The sequence below is a fragment of the Python bivittatus genome, unplaced genomic scaffold (genome assembly GCF_059951505.1).
Source record: "Python bivittatus isolate LINGU-HERP-01145 unplaced genomic scaffold, Pbiv_v1 ctg000190_np1212, whole genome shotgun sequence".
Taxonomy (NCBI): domain Eukaryota; kingdom Metazoa; phylum Chordata; class Lepidosauria; order Squamata; family Pythonidae; genus Python; species Python bivittatus.
The window spans coordinates 15,516,623-15,530,821 of record NW_028277042.1 but is presented as its reverse complement, the minus strand read 5'-3'; the positions used below and the strand labels follow the sequence as shown (position 1 = coordinate 15,530,821).

General features: G+C 41.9%; 1 long non-coding RNA gene across 2 annotated transcripts; it reads left to right on the top strand.

The window, feature by feature from the left end:
* Nucleotides 1-5,106: 5,106 nt before the first annotated feature.
* LOC148216494 (uncharacterized) lies at nt 5,107-13,366 on the top strand. 2 transcript variants are annotated; one of them, XR_015795330.1, is made up of 3 exons: nt 5,107-6,237; nt 9,809-10,026; nt 12,836-13,366. It is a non-coding gene; the product is annotated as an uncharacterized LOC148216494 (long non-coding RNA). The 2 variants fall into 2 exon arrangements; XR_015795331.1 differs by lacking the exon at nt 12,836-13,366 and adding an exon at nt 11,022-12,658.
* Nucleotides 13,367-14,199: the final 833 nt, after the last annotated feature.

The following is a 14,199-nucleotide window of genomic DNA, read 5'->3' as shown; positions in this document are numbered from 1 at the left end:
CCTAAGCCCCATTTGTCCAGGCTCTACTTCCCACAAGGGCCAAGGGGCTGCTTAGGAACCGTCTGGTAGGATAACAATTCTTTCAGTCTGGAGGCTCTATATAATCTTAATTACTTAATTGCCATCAATAGTCATCTCTGTGGGTTTTTCTAATTCCTTTTAAAAGGCCTCACCACATTTTCTGGTAACAAATCCCATACATTAATTTTGTATGAAGAGGAACTTTCTTTAGTACTTCCTGTAGAGGTTTCTCATTCTCCCTCTCTCTCATTCTCTCTCTCTCCTTATATTTTTTGTAACGACAGAGCGGGAATGGGAGAAACCAAAGTAAATTATGAATGAGCAAGCATTAGGGATGGGGGAGGACCTTTAGCACAATCCCAGAACACATGCTTTGTCCCAGATTTCTATCTTGGCATCTGCATCTAACAGGGCTTAGGTTATCTGGACCATTGGTCTGAGTCAACCAAAGACAGTATCCAACAAAAATCTATCTATTTTCTTAAACTATCCCTCCTACCCATGAACTCTGTCGAAGTTGCCTGATAGCTTGAAAGCACTATCAGTCAGTGGTAACCCCTCTACTCTGTGCCTAGAAAGTCCCAGATTTACTGTTTGACATTTCCAATATGGAAAAGATCAGATAGAAATGGAGGGGAAGGAACTCTGCCCCAAATCCTGAAAAGCCATTGCTACTCAGAATTCACAGTCTGTCGTCCAACGGCTACGGCTGTTCATTCTTCCTCTCACTTGGCATTTCTTGACCCTCAACTACAGCTTAATGAAACACCCCCTGATCCTCATGCTGATTTCATGCAGGTTTAATCCTTGGCATTTTCAGAACTGAGGACCACCTAAACTTTGGATTCTGACTCAAATATGACATAAACCATATGTATAAGGTTCTTAAATATAGCTAAGGAATGCTTTCATAATCTCAACAATGGTCCCATTGAGACAGTATCTAATAATAGCCTCACTACTTCCACTTGCTTTGAACCAAATAGATTTTACTGTTACTAGATATGCAGTTCATTGACAAATACGTTCCATAGTTAGTGCAGCTTTTAGGAAAGTTATTGTTGCTCCCCTATCACTACTGCAGGGAAACTATAATATAATAAAGTCCCTTATTGTGGAGATATGAACCCCCTTGGTAGCAGTTCCTACCTGTTGAAACAATACTGATTGGATGATCTTATGGAGGCTTGCAAGTGATGCTCTGAATTCAGATGAAGGTTCCATCATGAAAGGCTTCAGCATTTCCAGTTGTTTTTGAATGGTCAGAATTAGATGTTGTGTTTCCTGTAACGACACTTCTTTACTTGCACTTGGGAAAACAGGATTCTTGAAAAAGCATCAGGAACAGTAGGTTTGTTAATAAATAGCCTTAGGCTGGGACAGGGTACCTGCAGCCTGAAGGCTGCATGTGACTCTAGGGTCAATTTTACACAGCCATCAACTTAATTTCAAAAGCTTTCTGCAAGAAATTAATCCAGACCCCCAGTAAGAGCTAGCTGTCTCTTCTTCACTGTCTGCTGCTTGAGAAGACAGGGGAGGGCAATGGAAAGAGAGAAAAAGAAGGCTCTACAGAGAAAAAAAACGAGGCTACCAGAGAGTTAAATTAGCATTCTGGACCAACTCACATTGGGTTTGACTCTACTGCCTTCCTTAGTTCCACCATGAGGAATGGGGTTCTTGAAAGAAAAATAAATGTTGTCTACCCATCTTGAGTAGATCTTATCAGGTATCCATGCCATGGCACTATCCACTGAAGAACTATTTGTTTTGTTTATGGTCCATAATTCTGGCTGATTTTCATAACGGAGCCCTCACACAGTGGCCTAGGTCACAGTAGTAAATTCAGAGACCTACATGTATATTATTTGCACAGTACAGCTGGATTTGCTGATGGGTATTAAGTTGCCAATTGGCAAGCCAGACCCCCAAACAATAAGGAAACTTTTCCTGTGTCTGCTCTTCTCTGAGTGTATATATGAAACTAAAAGAGGAAAGGGAGCAAAGGAGAAAAGGAAATATCAATTCTGAAATTTGAAAAGAGTGACCTTTCCAGGAGGGTATTTTGCAGCTGTTGTAACTAGAGCTTTCTTCCAAGAAGGTTGGCCATGGATGACATCTTCTGCCAAGATGACCCTGCAGGAGTGGGAAAGACTTCCATTAGCCCTCCCCTCCAGCACTCACAACTGTCTGAAACTTCTTCTGTATTCAGGAGGGATCACTTTTCCCTGAATACTGCTTCTCTCTAGAGCAATAACTCCTTCATTACAGCTTACTTGATCTCCTCTTAAGCTGCCCTTGGAAACCTCTCTCTTCTGCCAAGATCTAACTCAAATCACCTTCTGTTCCGCTTCAAAGCATCTGCCTGCCGGGGATGCCATCGCTTAGACAATTTGAGGCATCCAGAAGATGCACGAGATCTTATTTCAGCACAAGAGATGGCTTGGTACTCATGCCAAGTGTAACTTCCTTCCCCATTTGTAGCTGCACTTTGAGCAAAATGAAATCACTAACACCCAGGGAGATGAGCAGTCAGTGGTGATTCCCAAAGGGTAGGAAATGTGAAGCAAAGACATTGTGGAGCAACTGTTTGGGGGAACTATTTGCTACAGATGGAGTGGTTAGCACACCAATACTGTGACTAGTTAACCAGTCCAATATCCCAGTTAGATGTAGTGAGTGAAGGAGATAATACTTGATTCTAACAGCATCCAAATCAGTTCTTTTCTCAGTTCAGGAGAAGAAAAGAAACGCCCAACAATGACTGCAGCTCTTCAACTATGGTGGTGATGACATTGAATTGGAGGTTGACTGTGAGGGTGAAGTTGGCAAGGCTGGACATGAACAGCCTAATGTCAAGCAAGACCATTATCAAGACATGGTTAAGCTACTACCCTCCATGTCTTAAGACCAAGAACAGGACATCCATTACCACACAAGGCAGGAGAAAGAGACACAAGATTTAAGTCCTGGAGTTATAAATAGAGAGGTGGATTGCTTGATTCTGCAGTAGCTGATAGAGTCCTTATATCTGGACTAAAAGCAACTAATTCATAGAAGACAATATCTGTAGCTCATGGTTGAAATGTGGAGTCCTTGGGGTTCTCTGAGCTTGCTTGTTTTCTTGCAAATGTTTTGTTACCCGGCTAGCTAACATCGTCAATGCTAGGAACCCCATTCCATTCTAGCACTGAAGATGTTACCTAGCTGAGTAACGAAATGTTTGCAAGAAAACAACAACGCTCAGAGAACCCCAAGGACTCCACAACTAATCCATCTTTGTCCTTGACTCTTCACTCTTAGTTCCTAATGCACGTTTGTCCTCCCAGTTTATTACCAAGCTCGGGGCGAAGTTCTGAAAGCACCAGTGAGGTTCCATTAGTGCAAAGTTTCCCAACTTCGGCAACTTCCAGAGGTGTGGACTTCAACTCCCAGATTTCCCCAGCCAGCACTGCTGAGAATTCTGGGAGTTGAAGATCAAGAAGTTGCCAAGTTGGTAAAAACTGTAAGCTGAAGCTGACCTCATACTGCCATGTCGTACAGGTTACGCCACAGTGTCGCCGAGATGGGAATAATGATCCCCAGAGCTTGTGTGATAATACATGTGTTAGTCTTTGCTGGTTTTGCTGCAATAAACTACAGTTCCCCTTCTGAAAATAGTTCATGTGCGTGATGAAGAACAAGTATTGGGCAAGGGAGAAAACGTGCACCACAACACAAACTCTGCGCCTTACATACTGGTCTGATGCTGGAACATAAGTATGGAAGGTCAGGGTTTGCATTGTTACAACACGTGCACATTTCATCATTTTTCCGTTGTTGTAGCTGGTAACAGATGCCTATGGATATGTCCATATAGTGACCAGGAGTCATGTTTTCACAGGAGTTGCTTCGAAGAACAGAGGACAGCCCTTTTCCTACCCCTTTGCAGAAGCTGTGTACAATATAATTGTCATCCTCCCTCAAAGTCTAAAAGCGCTGGTGCTAAGTTAACAGACCAAAATAGCCCTATTACGTAGCAGCCCGAAATTTTGTATTAACTAGGCAACATGAGTTGCGGCCTCTTTAAGAACTGAATTTATGCAGCACCATTATACACTCCTAGGAAATAATCTGAAAATACTTGGTGTTTTAATCCTCCTGGAAATTAAACATATTAAACTCTAACATTATCCTGTTTTCCACTAGCCAAATGGACTGGGAATTTTAAGGTCATCCCCTGAACTTGGGTCTCTGAGCATAACTGTTCAATAAATGGTTATAGCTTAGCTGCACAAGCTAATTTTGCCTAATTGATTTTCTTGTTCCACTGAGTTTGTGCATAGAAGTAACGAAGCAACAACCAAAAGCACCGTTTATTAAATGCATTTTTCAAAAACAAAAAAAAAACACCAACAAAAAAAACCTTCTAAAATCCTTCGGTATCGTGCCAAAGGTTGTACCGCATGAAAAGCAACTGGGAGGTACTTTTGCTAAGTTTCTTGCATAGATGAAATCTAATGTTGCTTTTCATTCTGCTTCAAGAATTTCACCAGAACAGGAAGACCTGCTAAGGCAGGTTTGGGAGACCCGTGGCCCTCAGTAGATCCAGAGCCAAATCCATAAAAGAGATTGTTGATAGGAGACAATAGTAGCTAGGGTGAAAATAGCTTAAAGCTGCGAATTATGCTGGAAACTGTGTTAATGTGTCCCACTATTAAACCTTCCTCTGGATTGTTTAAGTTCCTTTGACCTCTCTCACTGTTCACCATGAAAGAATGGTGGAAGTGTTTGTGGAACTAAAGATGAACAGACACACCGTCCATATGTTGGGGGCAATTCAAAGAGTTTGGAAAAAGGCATTAACAGAGATGGACAGATTCAAATACATTTCCGTGTTTCCCATTTCCAGCTTCTTATTTTATGAGCATAATCATTCGCTACATTATGTAGATGCACAGCAATTCAGGAAGAAAACGAAAAGCGTGGGCTAATTTCCACTAATTGTCAACCCTACAAGTAGGATGCTGTAAAAGCATTTATAACCCACACTTTACCGAAAAGATCCCAATTTAACTGACTGATCAATAATCCCTGCCTTCAGGTTTATCATCTCCAGAGCCAACATATAGTAAGTAAAAGAAATGTGATGGGCAAAGGCAGGCAGGAAGACTCAGGAATCAATTCTTAACGTTATGAGGATCTTGGTTTCCCCCTCTGCTGCAGCTTGATGAAACAGCTTCTGGATAATTCCTGGGAAAGATATTATATGGAACCAGCCTGGGTCCTAGGTGGACACTGTAACAAACAACGTTTGGATTTAGTCTGTTTGATTTCAGTTTAATATGCCGCATGAATCAAGCAATTATGATCTGTAAACCATCATTTATAGCAGAGTGCAGTGAGTGATCCCCAGCTATTTCAGTTTATTCAACCAAGCATGGTTAATGCATCCCACTAAGCCGTAAACAAGCAAAACGCCTTATGATCCACCGCAGTAGGTGAACCCGGCCACAGAAAGTGAAAAACGACAAAGGAGGAAGAACTAGAAATTAAGGAAGTTTTTACTGCTTGGGAGGACACATCGACAGTTGCGTTCTTCCCCCCAACCTGGGGAGAGGGGTAATTTTGTCATGTGCTAAATGGCCTCCTTGGGTTTCAAGAAAAAAGAGTAATAGGATTCCTATTTAAAAAAAAAAAAGTAAATGGGAGCGAGCACAGCCAAAAAGAATGGCTTCTACCACCCTGATTTCTGAAGATCAAGGTGGTTTTGATCACTTCTCAAATAAAACAAAACAATGTACTTGTTATTTCGGAGAAAAGGTGCCGTTTTCAAGGGTTGGATGTAGTTAATTGCATGGGAACAGTTGTTTTTGTTCGGGGGTTTCGTTTTTTCCTTTTTAAAGGGGAGTCCTGACAGAAGCTATGACAAATAATGGTTTTGAGTTGCACATCTGTCAAATAACGCTTAACTAATAGTGAATTACTGTCAAACCTCCCAGGGAATTCACTTCAATTCTCAGCTGAATATCCAGAATGGGATGACAGTGAATTTGTAATAAATGTGCAGGGATTGGAGGTTTAGAGCATTGAACTTTTTGTTGTTGTTGTTCATTTTCTCTTTTTCTTCCTTTTTCTTCGGAAAGACGCTTTGCTTGAGTTGCTTAAGAACGTCCCCGTCTGTTCTGCTTCTGATTTGGATGGTGGGCTTCATATATGCTAGGAGATATCCAAGCTGCTGTAAGTAATGAACCAATAGATAAGATCAATTAATTTTAAGCTTTGTTATTCCCCTGACTTTCCCTGGGTAAATTGTTCAAGAAGCCATGCTTCTATGGGCATTCAAACTTGGCCCTAAACCAGTGTTTCTCAACCTCAGCAACTTTAAGGTGTGTGGACTTCAACTCCCAGAATTACCCAGCCAGCCATGCTGGCTGGGGAATTCTGGGAGTTGAAGTCCATGCACCTTAAAGTTGCTGAGGTTGAGAAATACTGCCCTAAACCAGTGCAATCCCAGCCTTGGCCAGTGATAAAAAGACATTCTTGGTTACTGACAGAGAAGTTTTATAAGCCATCTTCCAACTCCTACATTCTTTTATCTCTTCTTCCCTTTCCTTCCTATGGTTATTGACTTGGGAGTTGATCTGAAAAAGAACAGGAAGCACTTCGTCCCTTTTTGTTCCCTTTCTCCTCTTGTTTGGTTAACAGATAGACCAGGGCATCCTGGAAGGGGGTCAAAAAAGTCCAGATCCCAGCCACAAGCATGTCAACAAAGACCCAACTCTTCTTTTATGGGCCTCATGTGTGCAACACATGTTAAAAAAGGGTGGGCTTCAATCAGGACTATAGTCACCATTTTGACTTTTTTTTTTTTTAACCCTCCCTGGGCAGATGGTCCTGCAGCCATGTATCTTCTCTGGCCATTTCAGCCCCTTCCCTTTTAGAACTGCCAGCCGTGGAGGGACTTTGTTCAGGAGGGACAATATAGACACATATAGAATCATCTGAAAGAGGAGCAGGTGCAGCAGAAAACTGAGCCCCTGGAAGATGGATATAAGAAGATAAAAAGAGGGGTTATTCGATGTGCTTGTTTCCTCCTATTAGTAGTAGTGTATCCAGTGTAGTTTGTGTTCAGGCTCAGATGGCCAGAAGTTAGTGACCTTCCATTCCCAGTAGTGCAAAACATGACAGCCATCACGTAAAGGAAAAATAACAGATCAAGATAGAAGAAACCACAGGCTGTGAGAAAGAAAAAAGAACTCCTCTACATTCACCCAACTAGCCAAAGGTCTATCCTTGCTTGTAGAAAATAGGAGGGTGGGGGGAGAGAAATGACTTAATAATCTCAATACCTACCGGTTGACACATTGCATCTGTTTTCTCAGACATGACTGACCAGTGTGTCAGGCATGAAAGAGAATGGAAAGTTGCACATGTAATCTTGATGCAATTACCTTTAATTGTGTGACTTCCTTTGGCCTTCTTATTCTAAAAGATGAACGTTGGGAAGGGGAAAGACCAAGAATAAGCATTTCCAAGCCAGAGTAGACTTATTAATTTGGGTAAAGGTGGATAATGGCATCATATAGTTTAGTTACTAGAGGGCACTGAACATGATCTGAAGACAAGGGAATTGAGGGTTTTGTATTGCTATTTTGGTCTTGTTGAATGTCCTGATTGGTGTGTCCCTCATGCTAATATATTATTAGAGTCTACCTGCAATAAAAAGAAAATCTTTAGTCTACTCGCAATGAAAAGGAAATAAATCTTTGTCCAATCCATTATCAAGTTATTCTTGTAAAGAAAGTGCTCAGAATATCACTTCTCATCTTGATTTAGGACAGCAAAGAAGCCGAAGCCATTCAGAAATGTTACTGACCCATGCCATTAGAATTAAATGCCATAAAAGAGTTGTGGGCAACTTCAAGACAGATCTAACATGGAAAAAATATAATTTTCTACATCGGGTTCACACATCCCATTAAGCCTACTCCATCTGAGGGTTCATCATTTCAGAGGAAAAATAAATCTCTTTTCCCATCTGGTATTTTCCAGATTCCCACCTACCTACTTTTTTATTGTTCTGATAATAGATTGAATAAATTGTTGTTGTTGGGAGAACAATGCCTAGAATTCTTAGCCAATAAAGCCTTCTGGGGATTGTTGTCTAACCCAGAGAGCATCAGGTTGGAGAAGGCTGAAATAGAGTTAGATGATATTAAAACTGGTAGGTTATATTAAAACAACACTGGAACGTAGCCCAATTTGCTAAATGTTCAGAACATGTCTGGGCTGTGTAGGTATGCGTGTGTGTATACCGAAAAAAGAACCCCCTTCCTCTTGTGTAAAAGCTTCCACCGTTGACACTAAATTGTTGTTTTCCTGGCAACTGAAGGCTAAGCAGAGATGCTACTCTGTGCAAATGTTCCAGGAAAAAAAAGGAGCATGTGTGTTTCCCTCTGCTTGTTCTTCTGTAGGAGCCCCTTTGATGTCCTCCAATACATCAAACTGCATAATGTTCTCCCCTCTAATAGGAGCGCTGGGATTACATGGAGGAGATTTACAATATTTGTGCCCCTCCAGGAGGACTGAAGAGAAGGAAATGATGGGGGGGGGGGAGTGTTACGCCCTACCTCCTCACATCCCCCCTCCCCAGATCCACTGGGGAACCCTTCTTCTTCAGTCACAGCTTCAGGGTGAAATATAGTTTCTGAGTAAGTTTAAATTAGGTGGACCGAAACCTCCTGCGTGAGAGATCCCCAAAGCATTACATGCCTTCCCAGAGGATCTCCAGGAGCATGAAGATCGATTGTCTGATCTCTAGAAGATATCCGCTCGAGAGAAAGGTTGGTAATGGAGTTGGAAGGGTGCTGTAATCCATTCCAAGGAAACACAACTGTCAAGGTAGCTGGATTGTGGCTACAATGCGGTGCCAATCGTTCTAACGCACATGCGATGAATCATCTTTCCCCACGTTGTGAGTAATTAGATTTCTCCTCCCGACACCCTTTCGGAAACCGTCACAACGTTAATATGAAAGAGGCAGATCTTGGGCTAAGTTAGAGGTCACACCGTAATTCCTAGCCCATGAAGAGAGTTAATCAAAAGACGAGAGGAGCAGAACAAGGAGAGGGATAAAAATACCCTGTATATTATTTCTGATGGAATTTAATTAGAAAGGAGGTATTAATACTGCATGCGTTTCGGTGACTCAGGTTCTTCTTCTTTTAAGCGGTGCTTTTCCAGTAATGTTGCCATCATTCACATGTTTTGGAAACCCATTTTTCCTCCTTGCTTGTTATTTCAAAAAGAGAGAGAGAGAGAGAGAGAGAGAGAGAGAGAGAGAGAGAAAGGTATGCTTTTTGAGCAAAATAATATGAGGTCAGAGCGAAAACAGAAGCCCATAGCATCAGTCCCAGCAGAGAATCCAGTCACATCCAGTTTCTTCAATTTCTCATTGCAGCCAAGAACCTGACTGGGTTAAGTTACCTTGATTGCATCCGTGTATTGTGTTTAGCTGTGGTTTAGCTATGGTTATATTTGATCTATATCTCTATCTATCAGTGGCCACAGAACATATTACCATCCTAAAATTCTGGACCTTAAAAAAATGAAATTGAAACTCTGCGGGGGAATATCCATCTTTCTCCAAACAGCAAAACTACGCAATTGCAGTTAAAGCTACGGCTTGGTCCAAAACGTAACCCCAGATCCTGTGTAACCATCCATAATGCGGGCTGCTGCCTTACCCCAAGGAGAACTGCAAATTCAGCTGCTGCTGAGTCAAAGGACTGGATCTCTCTCCTTACAGAGGCTGCGGTGACCGTTGACTCGCCCGGCTTCCTTTCGCTTGCTGTTTGCGAAATTAGAACGGACTTAGGATGGCAAGCCATTATAGGCCTGGCTTTGGGATGGAAAGCCTCAAAGTGTTGCAGCCTCTACTTCTCCTAACTGCGATGTGGAAATAAAACAGATCCACCACTACGGGACCAAGGGGAAGGCTCTGCTTCTCGGGAGCGAGACGTACAGGTTAGTGGGGAGGAATACGGTGCCTCGTTTCAGGCCACGTCTGATCCAAAATGCATCAACGTTGGCAGCAATGCCAACGTGAGGTTTCGGGGCGAGCATTTAAGAACTGCTTTGCATCTTCTTCTTCTTCCTTCTCTTCTCCCCACCCCCTTTTTTTGGTGATATAATCTGCGTGCCATGGTATATGTTATAGCAATGTTTCTCAACCTCAGCAACTTTAAGATGTATGGACTTCAACTCCCAGAATTCCCTAGCCAGCCATGCTGGCTGGAGAATTCTGGGAGTTGAAGTCCATACATCTTAAAGTTGCTGAGGTTGAGAAACACTGCATTACAGGGTCCCGCTGCATTTTTGCAAGGAGTGGCTCCTTTTTTCTTTTCTTCTGTTTTGCTTCATTTGATGCTCCAGCACATGTAAACCCCTGTCTTAAGCAGCCCTTCAAAAATAACTCCTTTTCTGGGCTTGCCTGCACCACATTTAGCATTTGGCATTGCCTGAACATTGAATTTTGAATTTGGCGTCTTTCCTCTTTCCTGAACTGTTCTCCTTGGAAATATTATCTGATTTCTAAAATTCTCTCCTACCCAAAACTGCGCCAGAGATTCTGGATGGCAGACTCTGAGATGAACATCCCATAATGATTCATGCATTTTCTATATATGCTTTAGCCTTCTGCAAACAGCGTGGTGGAGGGTTTCATATCCTCACTGCAGCCCTGCAAGGGAGGTTAGGATGAGAGATCAAGAAAGAGGCTGGGGTACGCTTCCCTATGGTTTATTGAATAAACCACCATTAGCTGGGTTTGGGTGTTAAACCATAAATTGCAGTTTACAAATCGCAGGGGCTGGATCAACATGTGCTCAGCTTGTTGGACTTGAGCTTGCTGTACTGGGTAAACCTAGACAAGATAGTCTACATGGCCGCAAGTCATGTTTGCTCACATGAACTGGATCTGAACCAGCCTTTCCATAACTTCTGAATCCTCCTTGTTTCAGTTTCTACAGAGAGTGACTTTGGTGTCCCATCAACCCCGCCATCATGGTTAGTAAAGCATGGCTTTACATTGTAGTGTATTCAAGCAATGGCTTAAGATAATGTAGGACCTCAGCCGTTGGAAACTGAATGCTAGATGAGATCATCCTTGGTCTGGATCTGGAAAGCTCTTTGCAGTATGAACCAGGATCCTTCAGCATCCTCTTCTTAGCTTATGAACCTGCCTGGATTCTTAGTTTGTTGCTTGTGGTAGTTTCTTTCTCCAAACCTTTCAGCGTCCTAGCTGGGCTTCTTTCTTCTGCAAATCCGGATGGAGAAATGAACACCCAGAGAACTTGGTGGCTCCTTCAAGTTGCTTCTCCAAAGTCTGAAAAGAATTGAAAGGGATGACCCGACTTTTCTTCTTTCTCCTTTTCTGTTGTTGCATCGAAGGAACTTGTGTGGCCTTCAAAATACTGCAGCGCTGCTCCGCCCAGTTCTTCATTCTTGGCCTCCTGCAGACACTTGGGCTCCAATTATTCTTGTATCTTGCTCTCAGACAAATTAAAATTTCATAACCTTTCTGTCAGCCTTGGTGGGCGAAGTGCTGGACTAGACTAGGTCAAGTAACATTTTCTAACTACAGCACTTCTGTGGGAAGTTTTAAAACCCAGGAGGCATTTGCATCTCTGGGGAAGGCACACGCAAAAAAATAAAAATCTTTGAAACATCTCCCCCCATCACCAACACCTCCCTGCAGCACCAACTTTGAAACAAGTCTGGAGGGGAAGAAACATTAGTTTTTGAAATATGGGGTGCAGGTATGGCTAAAGAGAGCCTCAATTTCTTCTTCTGAGTGAATTTTAAAACTGGAATAAATTATACTCTGGCGTGTGTGTGTAATACTTCTAAAACTTTTTTTTTTTTTTTTTTTTGCTTCGTACAATTTATTTGGCCGAAGTTATGCTTTGACTGCACAAAATAGGGATATGGGATCGTATTAGGCAAATTAACTAAAATAGTTTTTGGCTAGTCCTTGAAACCTTTCCGTAGACATGTTGCAGACCCATGTGTCAGGGCCTTGGGCTCGCAGCAAAATCAGAAACTTACTGTTTGTTATTTTAACTCTTTAAGACTCTGGTCCTGTGGACTGCAAAGGAAGGACAATGTAGTCTAGCCAACTGGCTGGGAAAAGTGCTTTCAGTGAATAAAATAACTTTTTCTTGGGAAAGAAAAAGAAAGAATCTGGTTTTGTAAACAATATATACTAAGCCAGTAACAGTGGATTAGATAAAATTGAAATGTCAGCTGTTTAAGGCTGGAAATTAATTTAAGAGTCAAAGATGGTGTTCTAACAGTGTTATGGCCTGTAATAGACATACCACGGTTTGGTCATTTCAGGTTCCCCAAATAGTTTAGGGTTCAACCTGGGGTGTCTGCTCGATAACATATAAAACATGGGGTACTTGTGGCTGCCATCCTTTGTGACCCCCTGTGGACACTCTTGGCTTTAACCACAAACATCTGAATGCCACTGTCCTCTGCTGCAATGTGGTGGGTACTACTTTGGTTCAAGTGATAGTTCCTGACTCTGGAATGACTCCCATAGAAGGAAGGCTTGATGCCAACGTTGGTCCTGGACAAAACCCTTGTTACTCTCCGGGGGCATCCACAAGGCATGGCAAAAGAAATTTAATCAAGTAATGGGTTCCAAACAACTAATTTTAAACACAGATGTTGTTTAGAAACTTTTAAACTATTCTGGCCACGGCTGTTACTGTTTTGCCATTTTGGTGTTGGGTATTTTAATTGTCGTGTTCCTTTGTGCATATTACAGGTTGGCGATTTTAATGTGTTATAAGCCACCCTGGGAAAATCAGGTTTTGGGAAGAATAATGGAATTCCCACAGTGGAGGAATGGATTGTGAAAATGTCCGAATTTGCAGAAATGGCGAAACTGACCTGTTTGGTCAGAGAAGAAAGAACAAAAACTTTTTTGGAAGACTGGACAGCTTATATGGACTTTTTGCTGAAAGAAGAAAGAAATGAATGGTTGATGTATGGATTTGAAGACTAAGAAAAATGAGGACTAAATGAATGGGTGAAGGGACTTGTAAAATATTTAAGAAGGATGATGGACAATAAGATTGTAGTTATTGGTTGAAAAAAAGGTTGGAAGCCATCTATATGTTCCTTAGTTTTGGTTTTCTTTTTCTTTTCTGTTTTTCTTTTCTTTTTTCTTTTGGTTATTATTGTATGAAAATTTTCAATAAATAAAGTTTAAAAAAAAGGAAAATCAGGTTTTGAAGGATGGCATATGCATTTTCAAAAAGAAATGAAGATAAATAAAAACTCACTAGTCCCATCCCATCAGGGACTTGTAGTCAAAAACAGCCAGAGAGCATATGGTTGTCTAGAAAACGTTTCAAATACTCCTTCATTTGTCAAATCAAACTCATTTTGCAGGGGTTCCCCACTCTGCAACTCTGCAAAAACTTTTGGCACCTATTTGTCCCCATGATGATGGTGAGTTCCACCATCAGCGAGGATTCTCTCTAAAAAAAAAGTTTCTAAGGCTAAGGTACTGTGAATTCTACCCTGCCTTTATCTGAAACCTGTCTCTGAATCTAAGTCTAGATGCAGCAATAAAAAATAAATTTAACAAGAAGCTGCGGTGATGAGTGCACTGTCCCATTGATTTTTTTCCCCTTTCCTCCCCAAGGATCTGCATTGCACGGACATAAAAGACACATGGAAAGCACTATACAGCCAGTATTGTCCTAAGGACCGGAAGACAGACTATTATCATAATTGCTCTATGGCTACTGCCTGCTTTGATCCATTTGGTGAAGTCAGCTACTTCTGCTGGAAGAGTAATAACACACTTGGATGATGACATCCTCCACAATGAGCCTTTCCAGGACCAGTTGTTTCAGAGGCGCTCTGCCGGATAAGAGGCAAGTCCACTCAATGGATGGTACAGAATAGATGAAGGAAGAAGCGTCCTGGATTCTTTCTTCCTCTCTGGCATATTTATCTCAAACTGCATCTTCTCCCCACCACCTTCTGGATTCCCAATTCCCAAGATTAAACACAGTTGGGGCAAGGCAGCTGAGACCTCCTGTCCATTCACGTTGCATTGAAAATACCGCCTCTTATCAACATTTTACAGGGACCTGGCTGGATGCAGCCATCATGCAG